The sequence below is a fragment of the Argiope bruennichi genome, chromosome 5, assembly GCF_947563725.1.
Source record: "Argiope bruennichi chromosome 5, qqArgBrue1.1, whole genome shotgun sequence".
Lineage (NCBI taxonomy): Eukaryota > Metazoa > Arthropoda > Arachnida > Araneae > Araneidae > Argiope > Argiope bruennichi.
In genome coordinates, this window is record NC_079155.1 from 44,193,321 (window position 1) to 44,214,209 (window position 20,889).

The 20,889-nt window shown below is 31.9% G+C and overlaps 2 non-coding genes across 2 annotated transcripts; one reads left to right on the plus strand and one right to left on the minus strand.

Annotated features, from left to right (window-relative positions):
• Positions 1 to 10,605: 10,605 nt before the first annotated feature.
• Trnak-uuu (transfer RNA lysine (anticodon UUU)) lies at positions 10,606 to 10,678 on the minus strand. The gene has a single exon. It is a non-coding gene; the product is annotated as a tRNA-Lys (tRNA).
• A 4,776-nt stretch (positions 10,679 to 15,454) lies between these two features.
• Trnat-ugu (transfer RNA threonine (anticodon UGU)) lies at positions 15,455 to 15,527 on the plus strand. The gene has a single exon. It is a non-coding gene; the product is annotated as a tRNA-Thr (tRNA).
• Positions 15,528 to 20,889: the final 5,362 nt, after the last annotated feature.

Genomic DNA, 20,889 nt, shown 5'->3' on the forward strand with positions numbered 1-20,889 from the left:
TCACAAACATAAAATCTGAGAAAAGTGAAAAACTATTCACTGTGTTGATACGAAATTTGGCACAGAGGTACACTACAATGGAAGAAAGAACATAGACACATAACAACATGGAAAAGATTTTAATTGGGAATTAAGAAACAGGGTATTTCAAAAAGTGTTACATTATGAATCAGAGATAAAGCATTTATCTCGGGAAAAGCCTGTCTAATATGGAGTGTGACCACTGTGCACTGCTATACAGGCTTCACAATGAGTTTTCATACTGTTTATGAGGGTGTCAATAAATGCTTGAGTCAACAAAGCCCATTCTTCCAAAATCGGGGCTTTTAACTCTTGGAGGGTATTAGAAGGGGGGTTACGATGTGTAATGGCTCTTCCGAGACCATCCCAAACATGTTCAATAGGATTATGATCCGGAGACCTCGAGGGTCAGTCCATACGTCGAATATCCTCTTCCTCAGGAAAATCATCAACGATCTGGGTTCAGTGTGGACGTGCGTTATTGTCCATAAATATGAAGTCTCGGCCAAAAGCACCCCGGAACAACATCACATAGGCTTCAAGGATCTCATCTCTATAGAGATGTGCATTAACACTACCCGCATCGAAGACGTGCAGTGGTGTAGGATTGCCCAACATTATGCCACCCAAGATAAGGATTCCTCTGTCATCAAATCTGTCGATTTCTTTTACGTCGGAGGGATGATAGCGAGCTCCTAGCTCTTTCCAGATGAAGATTCGACGAGTGTCACTCTGTGTGGTAAATCTCGACTCATCACCGAAAAGAGCACGCCCCCATTCTTGCTGTGTCCAAGACTGCTGTGTTAGGCACCACAAGTAATGGTCTTTCTGTTGGATGCAGTCAAAGGGACGCACTCAACTGGTAGCCGGGCATAAAGGGCCCTCTTTGCTAGACGTCTGCATACTGTTTGTCTGGAAATTCTTATTCCAGACGCAGCAGCAAGGTCAAGAGCAAGTTGAGGAGCCGTTGTCAGCTTATGTCGTCGTGCGCTTAATGCCAAATAGTGATCCTGTGCAGGCCTCTTTGTTCTGTGACGGCCTTGGCCGGCCTTCCTGGTTACAGTACCATTGTTTGGAATTGATTCCACAACCTGGATACCACTTTCGATGTCACTTATAATCATCGAGCCACCTCCGCTTGAGACTGCCCAGCTTCAAGCCTGGCAACGGCTCTCCATCTCAAAGAAACCTCTAAACGATTAAGAGAACTCATTCTCACTGGAAACATGTTAAATTTTTTGTTTTAGTTCAATATTCACCAAATTGCAGACAAAAGTCCCAGATGCCTAAACGGTCTAATTTCATTAGTTCCTTAAAAACTAATGCTAAACAACATTTTTTCCCACGAGAAAGGTTAATATCGAATTGCCGGTCCTTCACAATGTATAAAATATAATTTGTTTAAATTTTACTGGTAGCCATTTAGAATTACTTTGAAAAACATTTTTGTGACCTTAATTTTGGATATCAGTGTAGATTAAGCATCAAAAAAGAAATTTCGAAAAATTGTAATTTTTCTGAAGTAATTGATGTATTAGCAAAAACAAAATCACACATTAAACAAACATAAATTAATAATATATGTTCGGGTTTGCATTTTTTTTTTCGCTTCACAAAAAATTAGGGCCTCAAATGGTTTCTTGCGCCCAGGCCCCTTTATAGAAAATGCCCGCTCTGTATCCAAGACATGACGGTTTTGAGTACGGACGGTTTTTTGCAGTGCAGACAAACAAACGTTCAACCCTCTGATAGATTTGGTTCTGAAATTTTGATATGGATCTATTCTTTGAATGCTAAATCCATGTATTAAATTTTATCCTTACAATCGTTTATAATTTGTGGCTATAGTGTTCACTTGTCCTCGGGCAACGGACAGATAGACAGACTTCCTGTGAACGGATTTCGTTCAAAATTTGTACAAAATCTATAAATCCTGTTCAAAGAGCACATGAAGAATTTCATCTGTTTAGCCTAAATAGTTTTTTTTTTTTTTTGGTTATCTTGTTTATAAACAAACTTAATTATAAAAATTGATTTTTCTAACTCGTGAAGGGCTGAAACCTGATTCGTCAAAATGTCGAGTTCAATTTTTTTTTTTTTTTTTTTTTTTTTTTTTTAATGATTACGTCTCATTTTCTGAATACACTTCGTACACAAGGAAGGAAAAAGTTGAATGAATTTTGAAAGGACAACCGTCGACAATCAGATAGCGATGCAGGAAGTGAATGACAACCTTATATGCACTTGGCGTGCTTTATCCTGATAGAGGTGGTCAAGGACGTCCAGTAGTAAACACAACCCCGCATTGAGAAACTCGACCTGTTTCCCAGTATAACGGTATTCGTTTCCAAATCGCTTTATCTCAATGTGGTTCACAGCGTATTCATTCACTTCTTTCCTCAGATGCAATCGTCATGGCTTTCTTTCAGTTTGATGTTTATTAAGAGAGGCGACCAGAACTATAAGAATTTATGAATTTTTCTTTCTTCTTTTTTGGAAATTTAATTTTAATCGTTTACTAGATGTTATACAGTGTTGTGAAAATTAATTATTAAATTCATATTTCATAAAATGAGTCGTTTTAAGGGATCTTCTGTCTGAAACTGATTTCAACTATATTTTGTTTTGAAGGGATGTTGGGCTCGACTAGTCTCAACTAATTTGGCCTCGTAATCATCACACAAAAAGCATTTTCTTATCAGTTGCGTTGGTAGCAACTGTTATAAGTGATCGATTGTGTGAGTTGTCTAGTTCTCATAATAGAAAAATTTGCTGGAGTAGTCTCCGAAAAGCTTTCTCGCATACTCTCTAATAAAGATGTTATCCTAGTGAAAGCCTTGCATAGCATTAACGTACAATAGTTACAGAATATTAACCTTTGACGTAAATCTAGCATTTTTACTGAATTTTTCATGTGATCCTTGGCGAGTTATTTGGCGATTAATACCTGGCATGCGGTCAGAAGTAACCAAAAATTGAATTTGTTTTACAGATAAATTTTTCCCAACCGATTGATCCTTGGCGAGTTATTTGGCGATTAATACTTGACATGCGGTCAGAAGTATCCAATAATCGAACTTCTTTTACAGATAAATTTTTCCCAAGCAATTGAAACAAAAATTTGACATAAAACTACAAAGCAAAAAAACTTAAAAGTAACAAAATCACTTACTAAATTTGTTATATTTAAATCATTACGTTTTTCATTTATCCCGTATATATATATATTCTGAACGTACAGACTGACATTCGATCAGCCCCTTGTTAGATTTCGCTCAAAACTTGGTAGCCGCATATACTAAAGATGTTAAACCTGTGTACCGAATTTCATTTATCTAGCTCTCTTCGATTTGTAGTTATCGTGTTAACTTAGATTCGAAAAGACAGATTTCCTCTGAACGGATTTAGCTGAAAATTTGACAGAAATCTACAAATTTAGCTTAAAGAATGTGTACCTAATTTCTAGCTCAAAATGTTTTTGAGTTATCTTTGTCACAGACAGGTAGACATACGGACGGACACTTTCCAAATATATGTTTTTCGAACTCATGAAGGTCTAAAACGTGGAGATTCGTCGAAATCTCGGGTTCAAACTTTTTGTTGATTACTATATTTTGTCTTTACTACGTATAAGAAAAAGTACTGCCTGTCCACGACAAGAACACTGCTAGACAATAGTCTATGTTTACGGCGAGCGTTATAGAAACAGGTTACTGTAGGAAGAGTTCATTTCGCAGAGGTAGAAATTCATTCAAGTTTCTTACGTTGGCACATTTAGCGCCAACGTCAAGTTTCTTACGTTGGCACATTTAGCGATATTTCGTATTATTGCATTTAATTATTGAAAACAAATTTAAAAAATAATTCATTAAACTGAAAATCATTTGCATACTCGGAATATTGAAAATATCTGATATTCTAGTCATATGTATACTAAGAACAAAACAAATGAAATAGAAAAACCAAATAATTATTTGTATGTCTAACGATTGCACAAGAAGAAAAAAAATAATAATTAAGAAGTAAAATCATGCATGACAAAATTTCATTTCATTTGTTTTAAATTTATCTAAGTTATTAATATCAAATTCTCCGCAGAAAACGCGTGGTAATCTGTCTAATTTAATATAAAAACTATAACATAATTAATCGTAATTATTTCATAATTTTTATAAAATGTTGCTTTTATTCTGTTATAAAGTAAAATGTTCATTGCTAAATATGCTTGAAACCTTTCCAAATTTACATTTATTTATTTTTTTGATGTATATACTATTTCCCGAAACACAAAATTAACGATTACCATACTATCAATTTTCAGATTTTTAAAAATCAAACTTTGATTTGTAATTTATTTTCAACATGCACAAGCTTTTTACAGCATAATTAATTTCGCAAAGTTTATATGTAAAAGTATTCTGAATTTGAAGATAATTCAAGTGTTCATTCATGCACGTGCCAGATGTCCCGGACTTTAAGGAACCCAACTAAATAAACCCAACATCGCTTTACATTATTTTACGAAAAACGCGGTAAAAGTTTGTTTTTGTATTCCAGATTACTATTTATTCATTTCCCCCGACTTGAAAAAGAAATACAATTATTTCAAAGAAAGATTTTTCTCACGAACTGTCAATTCAAATAATAGAGTGATAAATGAGCTTTTCTTTTCAATGTATATCAGTAATTATGAGCTCGAAGCAATAAAGGATCCAAATTCCTGCATGCATTTTATCATTTCGGGGTTGAAAATTCTTCACTCCCAATGTTCTTCACATTTCTATTCAAAGCCCATCAATGCCATTTGAGAATACTTATCTGCTACCGTTTTATTATCACAATCAGTGCACCTAAGTAGGAAGGAATCTTGTTAAATACTTTAATCCTTCTAACTCACATTAACGTGCATAAATTTTTAGATTCTTGGAATCATAGTTAAGAATGAGAGCAATTGAAACAACTGGGAGGCGAGAAAACAAGCCTGAATAAATGACTATTTTTCTTTATTTTATTGAAAAAAAAGTAATGCGCTCTCTATAATATAATATTTTCTTCATACCATTATATAGTTGAATAATATTTTTTTTAAAGGATGTCAAAATTTAAGAGACAAAAAAAAATTAAGTAATGAAATGCAGTTAATATTAACCAAAGAAAAGATTAATAAAATATAAAAGAAGTAAGCTAAGCGAATATAAAGATACGTGCAACTGCGAATAAAGCGAGAAGACGAATAAGCAACAGGTTTTCTTTTATCGCTTCACATTGACGCCAAGAAAAAGAATACCCCCCAGACTTCTGTCCGATTCCACCCATTCAAAATGGATCGTCCCTACCGAAACCTGTTTCTATAATGCCCGCCGTAAACATAGACGATTGTCTAGCAGTGTTCTTGTCGTGGACAGACTGTAATACTTTCACGAAGCGGGTTTGAATTGTTATCTTAAATCAACATATTTCAATGACCGTGAGAGATGTTGCTGTAGAGATGTCGCTTATCAGAGTTGGAAAATTCAGTGTCACTAGGATTATTAATTGGTTAAATATATTTGGGACACTTTTTTAAAAAATAAAAGAGTAACTGTGGATACAAAAGACAACATCTTGGACAAACAAATTTCCTGTTGGAAATAGTAAAAAGCATTCTTGAACGGCATCGACAGATGTTCAAAGAGAATTATTGACTATTGTTTTGAGCGTTAATTCATCAACATTAAGAGAGGATTTACTGAATACAGAAGATGTGCAAGAACAACAACCCCCGCCAGCTGGAATAAGACTATATTCAACATTTGCCAGACGAGGCATTTGAGAACCCATCCGGGGACAACATTTTAATCAAACAATTATCACCTTCAAAAACATATATTTCATTTTACATCTGGAGAATCTCGCAGTTAATAATCTACTCCTTATAATATATTTCAATATTTGAAGACAAAATTGCAAATGCTCGCTTATAGCGTTGGTGTGTATTAACAAGATGTTGTTCCATAATCTTAGTTATGAGAAGGCAAAAAATAAATAAATAAATAAATAAATAAAATAAAATAAATAAGAACATTTTTAAGAAAAGAAATTAAAAATTTTGTATTGTTTTTATAATTTCTCAGATGTAAGTCCCTTGAAAATAGTATTGTGAAGTGACGTGTGGGTAAGAATAGAAAAAAACGATTGAATGATATAAAAATCTTTTTTCGTGAGTTTAAAACTTTGTGCTTTAAATTAGTAGAACTTATTTTTTTATTTATTACAAATGCCCAGAAGATTGGATATGACGCTATTAGACCTCTAGCCTTCTAATATTTCTAAACTTTACAGTTTAAAAACACAAGTGCAGAGCGCGAGTCAAGATGAGTGGCATCAAAAATTTGATGTTGTCTGTCTGCACAGAGGCCATAAGGGAGAGTAACAAAGCCCGAGCCAATACAAATACGCTGGCAAACAGTCATGGCCTGAAGTAAGGGGGAAAAGTGCCATAGCTACACTTCTGAGGATATCAACTGTATATCCTCAAACAGTGAAGCCCATGGCTTATCGGCAGAGTCACACAGTAAGGAGTTGAGTCCTTTTTTCATGTGATGGCCGCCAGCATTCCACTGAAACAGTCTCCAAACTTTATACATCTTGCAAAAATTCTCTGTAAAATGTCAGAGACACACGGAAGGAGGTAACGCCGTAGTAGATTTAGTGTTAACTAGGGTTCACCGGCCTGCTACATTGCACCCCGTTATGGAACTCATACCAAAACACGTGCAAGATATAATTAAAGCTTGAAGTGAATACAATTTCTATTAAATTGCTATGCCATGCTTAAGAATGAACTTGCGCTAATTAAGAACTATAATTTATTTTAAAAAATTCTGTGTTTGTCTCTGTTTATTTGCACTTTACCATATTATGGAAATATTATCATTTGAAAGAATGCACAATTCGAAATTTATTATTTTCAAGCTCAACGAGCAATGTAATTTTTTAATTTGTAACGATTATGTAATTTGAATGAAACCAGTTAAAATTCAAATTTATAGGATAAAATATATATGGGTAACATATTTAGAAAAAAAATATCCAAATATTTTTTACCTCAAGTAACTGGTGAGGGTGGTCTCCTCGGAACTTTCTCGCATATTTTCCAGACTGCTCAGAGCCTCAAAGTACCTATCCGCTCATTTGGCCAACACTGCCTTAAAATGATTGTGTTTTTCAGTTCATTTCAATGCTTGTGAAGGTACAGATAGACAGACGATCAAGTCTTTGATAGAGTTGATTTCAAATTTGATATATATTCCCATTTTAGATGCTAAACCTGTGCACCAAATTTTGTTTATCTTGCTTTTAAAGTTTTGCAGTTATCCGTTTACTTGTATTCGGGCAGCCGGATAGCCAGACTTCCTCTGAATGGACTTCGTTCAAAGTTTGCTTAAAACCCATTCAGAAGAAGTCTATCTAGAGTCTACTATAGTCTATAATTCACTGTATATTATAATCTGCAAATGTGGCGTTAAATCTATGTACCAAATCCCATCCTTCTAGCTCAAAGCGTTTCGAATTGTCGTGTATCTGGTGTATTTCCGACTCTGAGAGGAATTACTTTTTGTTTGTAAATGCGATCATCACTTGAAGGGCTGGTGTACAATGTCTACCCAAATATTTGTATGTAAGCAAATGCAACTCAAAAATATTAGTTAAATGGATGATTCTTTGTGTGTGTTTGTTTGTATATATATATGATCTACAAATTAGAACTTCAAATTTCCGACTTTTCCTTCTACGTTTCCATTGGGATAAGTTTCAAAGATACATACTTAGTCTTTAACTAACAGTTCCAGCACAGCGTTGCCCGAGGCATAACATCCAAGAGGAACAATTAGCTCTAAACGTAAGTCTAGCCTCCACCGGATATGATATGAACATGTCAAGCAACATCAAAGAAACATAAAAATCGGTGCGATTTAAAAAGAGAGGGTTACTTCGCTCAGCAGAAGATACTTCTTCCCTAAATGTGGACATTCTTTCTCTGACATTCGCTAACCGAATGTTTCTTTCCTCTACATTTTCATTATCGCACAACAAATGAAGCATTTTTGCATTTTATGTGCTCCGGCCAAGGTTGGATTTCCCTTTTTTTTTTTTTTTTTCTTTTTTTTTTGGTATAATGAGTTTTGGATAGCTGTTTAAAATCAGACGAAAAACAAATAAATGTATCGCATATGCATACCACAGCTCTTGCTATTTGTGCATGCGCAGTTTGAGGCTTTCACACATGCTTGTTTTAAGTGCAAAGCACAGATATTGCTGTTTTACGCATGCGTGAATCGTAGTAGGAAAACAATTAAAATTGCAATTATAAAACTCCTTTTTTTTATTTTGATATGACCAATATACTGAAACCTCCCCCAATAAATGCCCAACAAAATGGTACAAATATCTCCAGTATCAGTTAAGTATTCCTCGAGTTTTTCTCTGTCAAACATACAGAAGCTTTCAGGAGACTTCATTTTATACTATGTATGGATATAATAATGCAACATTGCAGGAAGAACAAACTTATTTACAGAGGATTTATTATTATTACTTCGTTGAAATTCTTGTTGAATGAAAACATACATTTTTGCATTTTATTTATTTACTTGAACCGTTGTAAAAATGTGCGGTTACATAAAACAAAGGCACAATAATTTTCATGGTAAATGACATCTTTATTTGGAAGCACAAGCAAATACCACAAGAGAAACACTACCAATTTCTTTATCATAATAATGTTGGTTATTACTTGTATATTGATACGATATACATGTAGAAAAATCTTTCCAAAAGGAAATTAAGCACTTATTTATTCCTTACATAATAAGTGTTATTGTGTAATACATGCGTCTTGGATAATAAATGCTAAAAAAAATTAGTTACATTTTTATAGATTTATTTAATAAATTAAAAACAGTTCCAAATAAAGTTTTTCTTTAATAATTTCGGAGCACCCAACACCATTATTACCGAAAATCATTCTTAAAAAATCTTCACAAATCAATTTATCATTCTTAATTATTTTCACTTATCATTCTTAAAAAGATCACAATATTAGGTTTTCAGTAGAATTCATCTTAAATCCGAATAGTTTTTCAGTAATTTTAATTAATTTTTTAACAAAGTTTGTTTGTTCCACAATAATATTTTTCATAGCGTTTCATTTTTAAAAATTTTTATCAATCGCGTTTCACGTTCAATTTTTTATTAATCAAATCTATACATACGGACGTAGCAAAATGATATGTGATACATTTTTGTGTGTACATTCTCATTTCAATAATCCAGAATTAATTTCAAAAATAAAATAGAAATTTAAAACGTTATCATGCTAAGATGATACGGTCTACATATTCGAATATCTTTTAATTTTTCTTTCTTTTTAACTTTCTTCTTCTCTTCTAAAATGAAAATATGTTATAAATCTTTTTATCGTTTCTTGGAGGGAAAAAAAATGCTGGATTCAACTTCATTAAGGGTGAGAGTCTTGAGATAAATTATTCCATTTTTCTTTAGTTGATGAAAATTTAATTTAATGAATCAAAATAGCATTCTGTTAGAATAATAGTGTTCTGATAAGATTTCGGTTCAATTTAAATCAGTTTATTTCTAAGAGAGCAAATTACTGTCAAATTTCATCTCTGAAGTATTTTATCAAAGAAAAAAAAACTTTTATTTATTTGAAATCAATAGTGCAAATCGGTTTTACACACCAATTTCCTCTTATAGCTGCACACCATTACCTCTAATAGTGCATTATATTATATTATATTACATTATATATATTTTTTACTGCACAGGAGTCAAATTTTCTTACGAAGCTTAGAATGTAATTACTAAGTACAAATGATAAAATTGTATTAAGAAGCGAGTTTGGCCAATATAGGGTACGGAGGGTTAGCATTTCAATTTTAGATGAATGAGAGAAAAAAATTTCAAATTTCAAAATGATGGAATAAATATAATTTAATTCTTCTTTCTATTCTGAAGATTTGCCGTAAAAAAATTTGACTTTGAAATTTTGAAGAATTGCTGTTGAAATTACGTCATTTTCTTTTTCGCAATCGTGATTCAAACACTCGAAATGAGTTACTATGTATATATTATTTATAGGTTTTGTTTTAATTTCCACCTTCTCTTAATTTTTTTCCAATTCTTCGATTCTAGTATTTGGTACTTCTCAGTATAAATTACATTTTCCATTGCACCTAATTACACATTCTGCAAAAGACGCTTGGCGTCTGGCAACATTTTAACTAAATAACGAAATTTTTGAGATATGTAATTAGTAGTAAAAATTCTATAGAATGAAGCAGAAAATCACGATTTTTAAGAATAGAATAATTAATTTATCAAAGCCAAATAAATGAAATGAAAATGAATTTTTAGCAGATCAAAACGAAGTAAACGCTTTCCTAATCATTTTTCAATTTTATGAAAATATGATTTACGAAAATATTGTTAAATTTTAAAATAAAAAGTGAAATTTTTATACGCTTCAAACATGTAGATGGGATTAAGTACTTCTGGTTCAGAACAGAGTTCAGCAAAAAGAACCGCCCGAACAGGGACTCGAACCCTGGACCGTTAGGTTAAAAGCCTAACGCTCTACCGACTGAGCTATCCGGGCTCTGTTGAAAAAGGGTTAGATATAAAACTCAGCTAATATTGCATTTGTTGATTTATGAGAAGTGATTACGATTTTTTTTGCATAATAGTCATTTCTATTATTTGTAATTAGATATCTAAAATGAAACTCATGTAATATTTGTTCTGCAATATTTCATTAATAAAATTTTGAACTATTTATTATTCATAGGATTAACCACTTTCTTCTATCTTTCCTTTTATACCAGGATATTTCCTATCTGTTATTGAAATAAAAATAATTCTTGCAAAAGTTTTTCTATCATTTAAAGGATTTACATCTACTATTTAGTTATTATAATTTAATTGGTAGAGTATGAGTTTGAAAATTTTACATTTCTTTCTTTTCTGTGATTAAAATTATATCCTTAATTTATGATTATTGTTTTCTTCAATGAGCAAAGAAAGGAGATAAATTATATCAGCAAAATTTATGAAATAAATACTTTAAAATTCTTCGCACTGAAACATTCTTTTTTTTTTTATGATTCTTTTCGATTTTAAATTCGTCATCTTATATCATTTTTAACGGCAATTCATAATTTTTATATTATTCTTACTTTCAACGTTCAATAAAACAATTCTCATCACTTAGGAGATTTTGTCTGGAAGTTATTAGAAGTTTTATCGAAACGTTACTTCTTTTTATTAATAATAGAAATCAATGCTACATTGTGATGAGTTCTCAAAAATATATCAATAACTTTAATTCCAACGATAGATGGCAGTATGGTCTATCATAGCATAAGCAACTTAAGTCCAAAATTATTCTTGGGTTGTGGTGCCATCTATTGATGACAAAATTTTACATTTCGAAATTTTTTTCTAATATTACATTCGAAAAATCTGTGGCTAACAAGATAAGATAATAATCTATATTGATCTCAAAACATTCTCTGTGACTTTCAAATTTAATAAAATACCTCATATTATGATTTTACTTTTTTCTTGTATCGTTAATAAACAAACTAACAGTTTTGATAGATATACTTTTGAATAAAATTATTAATTTGATTTTTCCCCTTGAAACTAAAAAATAATTTTATTTTTTTTTCATAATGAAAAACTCTTTATTGTATGCTAAGAAAAATAAAAGTTTCTGTTCATAATTTGTAAAATATATATATTCTTTTCATGGTCTATTATGAAATTTCCAACATTAGGTTTAAAAAAATTAATTAATGCATCTCTTAAAATGGGATTAAGTTATATTATTTTTATATCCGCTGATAACATAAACTGGACCTCTTGATCAGAAAGTGGTTATCTGCAGCAATACAAAGCACTATTAAAATAATTAAATTCTTTTTTTTATATCAGATTATAATTTTATCAAGAGATAAATGCTCATTTCATATGTATTTGCTGAAGAACAGCTCGTTTTTGCTAACAATTATCTTGAATAAATTTTTATCTTGAAAATAAAATACCATAAAGAAGTTTTATTGGCTCATAGATTGTTGTTTAAATCTCTGAAAGAAAAGGAGAATGAATCGTTTGGCAGTGTATCGTATCCAAAAATTGCTCAAAGTAGATAAATTGCTACTAAAGTACCGCTTGAAAATGTTACAGAAAAAAAAAAAAAAATCATGGAAATTAAAAGCCGATGGATCCTCTCTTTTATGTGTAAAAAAATGAACAGTTCGATTGTAAAGAAATTTTGCAGAATCATTCACTTACAAAGGACAAGTGGAGTAAGAAAGATAATTGAAGCCTACAATATTTCTTAGTTTTTATCAGAAATTAGGCGTGGGTAAATGCAGCAACGGTGTTTGGTATTTTTTTTTTTTTTTTTTTTTTTCATCTCCATATTAAGATTTACTTTTTAAAAAATGTCATAACTGTATAACTGTTTTATTAACTTGGTACCTCTTAAAACTGATGCATAGGGTGTCTATACTACCTTTGGCCACTACATAGTTACGACACTGCTAAGGACTAGTTTCCAAACTTTATGAATATTATTTCATAGAAAAAATTTTTAATGGAAAGAAGTAGGAGGGAAAAATACTTTTATTTTATTACAAATCGGATTTAGATATTTAATAAAAATATTTAATAAGCAGAATAAATATATATATAATTTAAAAAAATATATATTGTGAAAAGATTAGTTCTTAAATAAAATTTTACTTAAATAGTAAACTCAAGTGAAATTACATTTCAGAATGCTAACTCTCAAAATCTTTAAGAAAAAGATGTTTCTAACTCTAACAGAAACATCTTTTTCTGAAATGTTAACAGACGTAGCGTTATTTTCGGGGTGAAATTATTTCTATGTTTATAGATGATGAAAAAATTAGTTAGTTAATTAATTATTACAAAACTTTCATTGAAAACTTTCTTTTACTTTAGCATTTATGAGCGATATTTTAAGTACTAATTACATAAATAAATATATATATATATAGCAAAGATATAGCATGTCAATTTAGTTGTTATTAGTTGCGTACTGTAAATGAGTATAAGAGCTCTAAAAGTGGTAGTCCTGTACTGTAGTGCTCTAATAGTACATATTCATTTTCTTTTATTATTATTGGAGATTGAGATTTTTTTAAATGTGTTCAATATATTTCTATTGAGCAAATTGCTCCATGTCTATTTTGAAAGTATCCATATCGACTATAGACTGCGTTAGTAAGGTTTCATGGTTTTTCGCCAAGCTCGTCAAAATCTTACCAATCGGCCAAAAATCCGTCATCTTGGTTGATTAACAGAAAAGATAATAAACGGCTTTTAAGTTTACAATAAAAAAATATTACAATTACTGCGAATTAGCAATTATTATATTTGGTGCGAAATTGTCCCAAAATAATTATTAAATCGTTTATCTAGACGAATACATCATGTTTCTATCGATCAGTTTCATGAGCGGTTCTTTGACTCTGCTGAATTATCCGTATTTACACAATACATAAGCTGTTTTAAATGACCTCACAACCAAAAATCTGACGAATTAATATCAGCTGAACAAAAATTTGCAGAATTTACATTCACTTATCATTTGCTGCTAAAGTCACATTGTAAATTTTCTAAAAATCTAATGTAAATATTTCCATTAAACATTAGTCTAACACGTAAAACGTATTTAAAAAAATACTTTTTGAATTGTTTTATTTTATTATTTCCAAAAATACTTTGGAATTCATATTATATATATATATATTTTTCAAAATTGCCGCCAATGAGGCACTTTTTTTCTATGATTAAAATTTAAAGAACGAAATGAAAACAACGGAAGTAATCTCCTTGGAATTTTCACACATATTCTCTAATAAAGGGATTATTCCCTTCTTGTCACATAAATACTGCGGATTTTGGGTAAGACTACCAAAATTGCTCAGATATTTATTTTCAGAATGAGTATTTTATGCTTCACACTATAGTGAAGAAAATCGAATATGCATTTTTGGTTCTGTTTTTTCCTATCGCTTGAAAACAAAATTTAAAACAGAATTTCATTTTGAGTAATAAAATTACATACCAATTTAATTTATTGACTTCTCGCTTATATGTATGCGAAATTATAGATAAACTGCCAATTTTTTGACGCATTTGATTCAAAATTTACTAAAGATCTCTTCAGGTGATAAAACTGAGCAGCAAAATTTGATTTATCCACTTTGTTGAGTTTTTGAGTTATCGAATTTACAAGCATGAGAAAGTACAATATTGGCAGACTTCTGGTTGGATTTGGTTTAAAATTTCATATTGATCTACATTTCATATATTAAATATATGTAGACTAAATTTTATACATCTTCTCTTTGTGTCTCTTTGTCATAGTGCTGCCTTACTCTCAGACAGACAGACTTTCTGTTAATGGAATTCAAATCCAATATTTGATAGAATTCAAAATTTGATAGAAATATATAAATTTGGTGTAAAAAACCATATTTACAGACATAATTCCAGGAATGTGTTTTTCAGACTAGGGGTGGTCTGGAACATCACAATCTCGAATTCGAATTTTTAAACGTCTACACTACATTCTTTCTGTATGTTTCGCAAACCAGAAAGTAAAAAGAACGCAAATATAAAAAGTATATAAACAATTTCGAGTTTGCTGGTGCTATAGCAGAGATAAATCAATAAAACCAACAATAACAATGTTTCAATCAAATTTAGCACAGATAGAAACTCTTCGATTTTGTTTTCCAGACGGTGCAGTGCTATCTACAAAGGAAGAAGCACTCACTTGAAGAGCAGCTCGATCAACTAATCAAATAGAACATTTCGTTATCGCTGACGAATTCCAGCCTCGCCGGAGATAACTTCTGTGAATTTAACTCTTCAGCTCGCGGTATTATCAGCTGTCGCAACAAGAGGTCGGCAAAGAAAGGAAAGGTGACACGATTATGGGGACGCTGAGCATTGGACGACGTTTTATTGCTTTTCTGGGGAAGCGAGGGCCAATGACCGATGGAGATATGATTTCGTCAGATAAAAATAGCGAAACATCTGACGCAAAACTAACGGATTTAAAAATTTTATTTGGTTAGAAATACGAATATGAATTATTAAATTCGTTGGCGGCACTCATTCGTGGGAGCTGTTGCAACTTTGTTCAAATTTCATTTTAACAAAGTTCGATTAAAAACCTATTGGGTGGATGGGGGTGGCTAATGCAATGCCTTTTTTCTCCGAATCGAATTAAGTCTTCGAGATGCCATTGGATAATGAAAATTTAGCGACTGTCTTTTCTTCAAAACTTTCTGAACTAAATATTTTCCTTCGTCGAGTTTAATGTAATCTGAGCGCCATCATAGCTCAGTGGTTAGAGCACTGGTCTTGTAAACCAGGGGTCGTGAGTTCAATCCTCACTGGTGGCTAAAGCGTTCATTTTTAGACACGAAAACAATGTAATCTGTTTATAAATGGAGTAAATTTTGACAACCTGAAAAAACAAGCAAGGGTGGTCTTCCCAGAACTTTCTCACATACTCTCTAATAAACTTACCATGCCAGAGAACGCTTTACATTGTATTAGCATACAATAGTTACGAAATACAGGGTGTTCCAGAATTATCTTTACAACTTCAAAAATTCATAACTTCGAAAATAAACAAGATATTTATATTCTGTCTTTTGCATGTATTACTGAAACTAATAAAGTTTTTTTAGTACACTTCAACATGCGCACCATTGGTGGCCCTAAGCACTTCCAGTCTGTAATCAATTTCAAGCCAGGTACGCTGTAACATGTCGCCTGTGATTGTACTAAAAGCTTGTGTAATGCGGCGTTTCAAGTCATCAATGTCATTAACCGGTGTGCGGTAAACAATGTCCTTTAAATAACCCCACAAGAAGAAGTCGAGGGGTGTTATGTCCGGAGACCTTGGTGGCCATGGAATTGGGCCACCCCGTCCAATCCATCGGTTGGGAAAAGTTTCGTTCAGGTATTCCCGAACTGTTGTCAACCAGTGTGGTGGTGCACCATCCTGTTGGAAGTAAACAATCGGCTGTAACTCTTCCAACTGAGGAAGAGCAAAGTTTTGAAGCATATCCATGTACACGCAGCCAGTAACTGTGGTTTCTATGAAGAAGAAAGGACCAATGATTTTGTTGTGCATAAGCCGACACCACACATTAACCTTTGGGCTGTCTCGTTGAAGCTCGACTACTGCATGTGGGGTTTCAGAACCCCAAATTCGTACGTTGTGGCGGTTTATTGTACCAGACACATAGAACGTGGCTTCATCACTGAAACACACCTTTTTCAAGAAATCTTCATCATGCTGAATACGTTGTAACATGTCTACGGCAAATTCCACACGTTTTGGTCGATCTGTTGGTAACAGTGAGTGCAGCAACTGTACCTTATAGGCATACAGACTCAACTGTTTATGAAGAACCCTGTGGATTGTGGTTGTAGGCATTTGGAGTTGCCTTGAAGCCTGACGAATTGAAGTTTTCGGATTGTGCTGGAATGTTTGCCGTTTTCGCTCCACATTTTCTGGACTTGTGCTGGGTAGTCCGGCTCCACTTTTATGCAATACTGATCCGGTGCTCATGAAGCTTGTGTGCCATGCATGGATGGAGGGTCTGGATGGTGGGTCTCTTTGGAATTTTGTCCTGAAGTTCCGTTCAACCTGTGTATCTGATTTCGTCTCTATGAACCATGACACGCATTGAGCTTTCTGTTGTGGTGTCCACATCTTCACTTATAACTGTTCAGTCTATTGGGAAAAAAACTTTATTAGTTGCAGTAATACATGCAAAAGACAGAATATAAATATCTTGTTTATTTTCGAAGTTATGAATTTTGGAAGTTGTAAAGATAATTCTGGAACACCCTGTATTTACTTTTGGTGAGAATTTAACATTTTTATTGAATCTACCATGTCATCCTTGGCGAGTTATTTGGCAACTAATCCCTGGCATGTAGTAATAGTATCCAAAAAATCAAACTTTTCTTTTAGAGACGTCAACCGATTGATACAAAAATTTGACAAAAAATTGCGCTTGCAGTTACAAAAATCTCATATCAAATTTGATACTTTTAAGTCATTTTGTTTTTGAGTTATAGCGTTCAGATGTTTCTGAAAGTACAGATTCATAATCAATTTTTGTCGGATTTGGCTCGAAATTTGATACAGGTGTGTCTACATTATAACTGTTAAATCTGTGCATCGGATCTTATCTATCTGGCTCTGTTCGATTTGTAATTATTTTATTAACTTATATTGAAACATCCGGAGAGAAGGACCTCCTCTGTACAGATGTTACTCAAAATTTGATAAAAATCTTCGAATCTATTGTAAGATCCATATACCAAATTTCAACCATCTAGTTCCAAAAATGTATTTTTTCGAACTCAGGGTGGCCCAAAACGTAGAGATTCGTCAAAATCCTGAGTTCGAATTTTTTGACGAATTACTGTGCTTTCTCTATACTACGTATACGCGAAAGTAACAAAACGCTTAATTGTCGATATTTTCTAAAAAATTGATTTCAGTATATAGCGTATAAAAAAATGGAGAAGAATCGAAATTTTAAACGAAATAATAAAAAGGGAGAAAGAAAGGGGAAAAGGTTCTTCACCATAATCTAAATAATCAATAATACGATTGGACATTTTTTTAAATGAAGAAATATCGAATATTTTTTCGTATTTTGAAACAACATAATATAAAACTTGCAATTAAGAATGTTATTAATTAAAAATATTATTAGAAAGAAAAATCCAAAATTAATTGAAATAATTCTTTGTTTTAATTTGAATAAGCCCGATTTTATAATTAAATGAAAACACAAATTTAAAAAACTTTCAAAACATCGCAAAAAATTCTTTAGGGCCCGGACCTTCTAAATTCGTGGAGTCCCTAGGCAAATGTCTACTTTACCTATTTGACACTACTGCTCTGTTTGTAATACGATAGCATTTTTTTCCCATCTAATTTTAAAATGTACGATCTTGTTTGAGGTTCTAATTTTATCCACTGGCTAATAGTAAATATACAAAAATAAATCAATTTAATAAAAAGCAGTTTTTGAAAAATGTTTTTATTGACATACGTAACGTAGAGAACCATTGGAGCGTTCGAGGTTTGAAACCCAATTGGACTTAAAATCTGTCGTGTACAGAACATGGTACATTGTATACACGCGCTTTGGCGAGAGAGATGCCAATTCTGATGTCATCCTCGATATTTGACAGCGTTTAAACATTATGAGTTCTGCTCAAAGATAGTCTTTGCGGTAATCTAAACTGAAGTAAAAATATAATTAAACGAGAAAAATGTAATTTTTTTTTCTTTTTTTTTTTTTTTTTTCTATTTTAATTGTAGAATTCTGCGAACATTAAAATATTGCATTTGCATTTTTATGGAGAATGTATAAAATTTCAAAAATCTAGGACATTAAGAATTAAGTGAATAATTGATTGCAAAATTCCAACTTTATAAACTTGAAACAAGTCAAGTTAATCTTCCGTTTGTAGTAGTCATTCGTTATGATGACAGTACGAATTCGTTCGCCAAGCTCACGAAATATTTGCCAATAGTTAAAGTGCTCGCCAAACGAACGTCATCTTGTATATACGAGCATAAGCAAATCCACTAGTCCACTTATAAACAAGTCAAACAACAGTCTTGTGTATTTTCGTAATAAATAAAGTTCACAATTCCAATAAACCTGAGAAAAAAGAAATGGGAATCGATGGCTTGAGAGCCGGTATTTTGGACGGTTATAAAGGCAATATTTTTAGGTTGAAATCTAATTTAATGTTCTCATTCACATCCCCAAGAATGCCAAAAATGCCAAGTCTTCAAGTAGTAGATGTGAAATTCAATAAAGCAAAATATTATTAGTATACAAATCAACAATAGGGATGCTAGAACTATCCTCTTGCTTTGTCTGGCGAAGTCATCGGGGACAAATTTAAAGAGTATGTTAAGGTAGATTTCGACATATTTTTCTCGACTTTATTTATTCACTGTGCCAGTTTTTCTATTTTTAAAAAAATATGCTGTACTATCTGAGGGAAAAAAACATCAACCTGTTGATAAAAAGCAGCGCTTTGTGATACTATGAAAAGTATTTTTAAAAATCTAAATCCTCATGTTTTTCATGTCTGCCGATATCTATTTTATATTGCTATTTCCGATAAAATTATCTCTCGTGGTAGTTCTAATCTTACCTGATACAGAATATCTCTTCAAGCCATTAAAGGAAAGATTCCCGATATAAGAGAAGTGTGACATTTTCAATCGCCATAATACGTTTCGAGAACCAGCAGTGGCAGATTTCTTTCTATGCAGATTCTTAAAGCTACTGGATTGAAGAGAGAAGGCAGGCAGACGGATTTTAAAAGATGGATATTTGCTTATATCACCAGGTTTACTTCGCCATTTTCAGATAAAACCAAGATCGCCAAAATAATCGGTTTACTTGATGATTTTCAAATTATTCCAAGACGGCCAAGTTCTATTATACATAAAATGCCATGTTCCGTTTTATATAAGATACCGAAATTTCACCAAATATTTGCATTCCCCAGTTAACTTAGCAAATTGTGTCAAGATCGTTAAGGTTCATTATACGTAAAATGCAAAGATTTCATCTAGATGGTTGGCGACGGTATGCAATTTTTTGCCAATCTATCACAGGGGCTATAAAAATAAACAAGTACCCAAAATATTATTAGTTTTGAGCCAGATAAGTAAATGTCCATAAACTATAAATTATACGAGGGTAATATTAACTCTTCATCATTATTAATATTAAGGTAGTATTAATAATTTATTATCCTCAGAAAATCATGTTTCTACTTGTTTTACTACTTTCACTTATTTATTATAGCGTTTCAAAATACAGAGCATTTGTTTATATAATATTGTTATTTAATCACCCTTTGGGTAATAAGTGAAGGAAATCTAACATGCTAATAATGGAAAATAGTGCTTTATTCTACAAGAAAACACGAAGCATTAGTTTTAGAAACACAGCCGGAGGTATGCATATAGAAATCAGCAGCTACAGAAACTCATAACACTAATTGGAAAATAACAATAGCGCTCAGAATGCAACTAAAGGGCTCGATTCGCGATCCAAAGAGAGAATTCACTCTCTTGTGAGTGCTCGGATTTTATGAAATCCACTTAATAGAGCTCAAAGCTTTTTTGAGACAGACATAATGTCAAAAGTGTGTGTTTTCGAATTCAGGAATGTCTGAAATCAGAAGATTCGTCAAAATCTCAAGTTCCAATCTTTTAGCAGCATTCATTATGAACCCATTTTTTGTAATAATTGACCAATTTAGTTTGAAATTTCAATATAAAAAAACATATATATTAAAGATTTGCTTAAGTTTATTTCTGCAGTAACTTTGTGAGGTTCTTTCCTTCTGTGAGTAATTTTATGAAAATATATGTTATTATTTATTTTTTAATATGCATATCCTTGGTAAGATTAATAATGTAATGAAATCGTTAAAAATAAACTTTAATTCTTAGCTAATGATTTCTTTAATTAGAAGTTACGGCATTTAATTTTATGATAAATTTTTGGAAAATAATAAACTTTAAACAAACATAACAATATAAATTATTTCCTATGACCTGTTACGTGAAATATAATGTAACCATTTAAATTCATGTATAATAACCCAATATATTGTAAATAATTATATTCAAAATTACCTTATAATGACTTATTATAATTCAATGAAAACACATATAGTAGACCTAATTCA